Genomic DNA, 3,966 nt, shown 5'->3' with positions numbered 1-3,966 from the left:
TCTCTCTCTCTCTCTCTCTCGCCTTCTCAGCGATGTGTTTCAGTATGAAGGAAGAGAGCAGCACAACATATTTCAAACCGTTTCAAACAGTTTTAACCATCAACCCATGTTTTATTCTTTCACACAGTTTTCTTCTCAATCAATGGTACATGGTAGGCACTTTGCAGTACTAGGCCTAACAAATGTAATAATGCTGATAAATATGAGCAAATGAGCACATATTAATAGTTCCCGTAACATACAAAGGTGTAACACAACAATATAATGGTGGTCATGGTGTGCTTCTACGCAGGGAAATAGTTGGCTATCCTGATCACTCTGTACGTGTTGAGTCCCAGCGACACACCCTTCTTGCCGAAGGGGTAGAAGTTGAACAGCTGTCTGTCCTGCGCCTGTAGAGACATGGACGCACTGTTCACCTTCAGCTTCCGGTACGTGAAGATGCCCACGTATGGGTCCGAGCTGGGCAGGGCGGCCAGCGTGCGCACGGCCCCCCTGAAGGCGGTCTCGATGGCGGGCAGCAGGTGGCGGTAGGCCTCGGTGACCAGGTCTGGACCGGACTGCGGCCGCACGCCGGCCATCAGCACCAGCAGGCCCATGTTGAGGCGTGGCACCAGGGAGAGCGTGGCAGCGTAGCCGTCCAGATCCCCGTCCTTGCGCAGCACGTCGTAGCCCAGCAGCTCGTTGACCTCCCAGGGGGTGCCGGTGGCATTGCCGAAGTAGCCGGCGTGGCAGCAGAAGGCAGGCGTCAGCATGGTCTTGGTCTTCAGGGTGTCGTCCCGGAGCAGGCGCCGGCTGTACCCGCCCAGGAGCACCATGGTTAGCTTGGCCATGTCGGCCGCCGTGGAGTACATCTGGCCCGCGGGCCGGTACCAGCCCAGGTCGTAGAGGGGCGCGGGCTGGCTGCTGGCGTAGACACCCACCGCCATCTGGACCTGGATGTCTGGGGTGATGTCGAAGCCCGTGTCGTCTAGGCCCAGCCTCTGCAGGATGTTGACGCTCACCCATTCCTCGAAGTCCACGCCCGCCACCCTCTGGGCCAGGGCCTTGGCGAGCAGGGAGAACGCCGCGTTGCTGTAGTGACATCTGACCGGAGGGGGAAGAAAGGCCAAAAGTCATGGCAAAATAACATGTAATGACGTAATGTCTATATATATATATATATTCCTATGTATATATATATATATATATATATATATATATTCCATTTACTTAGTATTTCAAAGGGCCAAGTGTGTTGGCCATTTGATAATCTACCCTTAAGTGACATCACAAGTGGGAGAGTCCACCCAAACGTATACTGGACTAAAGTCAGTAGACGGTATCACCTGGTAGCCTGTCACTAACTCACTGATACCTGCCAATTGTAACGTTGACAAAGGGGCCCTTAAGGGTTAATGGAGGCCTGTGTTTACTCTTACCAGAGTGGTACTTGAGACTTATTTAGTGCCAGGATCTGCGACCAGGATATCGTCCTTTAACAATTCAAGAGCTGCCTGCGTGTCTCCGCTCCAGAGGAGATTAGTCTCCCGTAATCTTCTGAGTAATCCTGAAAAATAAAAGTACAAAAGGTGTAAAGATGTGTAATAAATATACTGAGGCAGTAATATACTTTAGTGAAATTAATTACAACTAAATTGAACTCACATGTTGAAAGTTACATTTTTATGTCATTTTTAAAGAGTTAATACATACCAGTCCATATTTAATGAGCTTGGGCCAGATTTCTAACATCTTGGCAAGTTTACCAGCATAACAGGCCTTGCCAGTTTGCTAACATATCAGGCCCAGCCAGTTTGCTGGATCTGAACCAGCCTGACTGTAGGCCTACCTACACGGAGCGATCCAACCTGCTGCAGCGACCCCAAACCCACCGGCACATAACAGGGGAAACTGCTTACTTACCTGCTCACTTTGCGTTGGGCCAGGTTCATCTTAAAAACAGTTTCAAACTGTGCCATTGGGATATATTATTGAGATGTTGCTCGTTATGAGTTAAAAATGTAATGTCTAATTGTTAATATAATAAATAATAATTGTTCTGGTTAGTTTAGATTCCCTTTGGTTTGGTAGTTTAGGGGGAAGACCCTTGGTCTTACGGAACATTGCGAGGTTGGTTCAGACTCTCCTGTCTTTTGTCCTTTTAAGCCCGGTCTATTATAGTCACATTTCTGTCATTTATGCCGGTAAATATGATATATATTTTTTAATGTAGGGAGGTGTGGGATATCTTCTTTGGCGAGATAGCACTGTCTAAGGATACAAGGAACTATGGACTGTTTAGCTGGGACAGTGGATCGATCTTCCCCAGAACCTCACTAACTAGCCCTACTTACTTGGGTCTGATCTAGTTTCCAGCTTTAACATGAGCCCGGTTGATTTGTTTCAGTTAGGGGTACATCGTTTCAGTTGTATTGCTCATTATACTAGGGTGACCAGATTTCCTTAAACTAAAACCGGGACACTTTGCGCGTGACCGTCGTGCGTGTGCATGTGAGGTCATAGACGCAGATATTAGGCTCAATTTCAACACGTAGGACCAGTGGAGGCTGGTGATTAAATTTGTGGGTGGGGCGCAGGTTTATCCCCCCGAAAATGTTGATTTGGTAGATGTGATTTCCTGTATTCTGGTGCATTTTGGGGATGGTCACTACCTAAAAATGTATTCAGCCTACATCCTGACTTGCAGGGCCTGGACATGCTTACATTGCATATACAGACCTACTTTATGGCATTCCACCAACCATTGCTATTTGTCCTATGGATGTTATTCTGATATTGAGGCAAATCATGTCTATAGGAAAGTCACTGTCTATAGGACTACTGCTCACAACAAAGACTAATGGGGGAAATAATCATGTATGTTTTTGATAGGCCTATTTACACATTTATGAGAAAATATGAAAAGACATTGAATGAGTTTTGTGTGGGACTACTATTTCTATATTTTTATGAATTAGCCTGAAGCTTCAGAAAGTTGTAAACAAAGCATAGTGCGTGTGCGTGTGCGTGTGTGTGACGTCAACCTCATAGAGCTCCGAAAACATGATCTAAACACAGAGACAAACGCCCTTCAAAATAGCCTACACATATTTGTTTGAGGAGTGAATTTGCTCCAAAATCGATTTGTTTGCTGACAGCCTGCTGCTGTGGAATTGCGGACAGGTGTCATCAAAATTGGCCCATGTAACAAGTAACGCCTTTAAGGTGGGAACGGTCATGCGGTTCCTCTCGTCAGTCCAAGTATTGTACATTATACATTCATATATAATGAGCCATGATACAATTTCATTCATTCATCTATTGGAAATATTTACACATATTTAATTTAACTTTACAATTGTACAATTCCCCACTGTTGTTGTTGTTTAGGCTGGAATCTCATCCCCCTCATTTCTAGCAGCATACAGCCGGTTGAGCCAGTTAGCTCACATATAGCAGGTTTAGCCAGTTAGCTAACATATAGCAGGTTTAGCCAGTTAGCTAACATATAGCAAGTTGAGCCAGTTAGCATCTCAGCATCTCAGACCAGTAATTGGCTTAGCGGGTTCCCTCCTCGTCCTAGGACACTGGGTGTGGTCTGTGGTGGAATCTCAGCAGGAACCAGGCTTTGTCTGTCCTCTATTTCTGCCTCTTTAAACTGCAGCCTCCAGTTTCTGAAAGAACTTCTGAAAGTCTTAACGTATTAATTTATGTGAAACCCTATGTGTAACCCCTAGGTTTAGCTTTTTGACGTTTGATACTTACAATAACAAACCGTGATCGCTTTTGGAAATGAAAAGTGGCCTTCAATTGCTGATTGTTTCTCCGTTTCTTGTCTCAGTTGTCTTTTTATCCAAAATAAAACCTTAAATCTTCCAATGGTGGTAATCTATGAGGCATATGCAAAACCATTGCCAAAGGGAGGCTCATCATTTCAAATGTAGTCTAATGTCTGCAATGTTCATAATACTGCACACCTATGGT

At 45.4% G+C, this 3,966-nt stretch overlaps 1 pseudogene across 1 annotated transcript; it reads right to left on the bottom strand.

Annotated features, from left to right (window-relative positions):
• Positions 1-284: 284 nt before the first annotated feature.
• Positions 285-2,106, bottom strand: LOC311369766 (putative beta-lactamase-like 1 pseudogene; annotated as a pseudogene). Its single transcript has 3 exons — positions 2,100-2,106; positions 1,444-1,549; positions 285-1,086 (listed from the first exon to the last, which is right to left on the bottom strand). The product of its transcript is annotated as a putative beta-lactamase-like 1 pseudogene (transcript).
• Positions 2,107-3,966: the final 1,860 nt, after the last annotated feature.

This window comes from Micromesistius poutassou, assembly GCF_964030765.1.
Source record: "Micromesistius poutassou genome assembly, chromosome: 24".
Lineage (NCBI taxonomy): Eukaryota > Metazoa > Chordata > Actinopteri > Gadiformes > Gadidae > Micromesistius > Micromesistius poutassou.
Note: the sequence above shows the minus strand (reverse complement) of the source record. Positions and strands in the feature narration are given on the sequence as shown.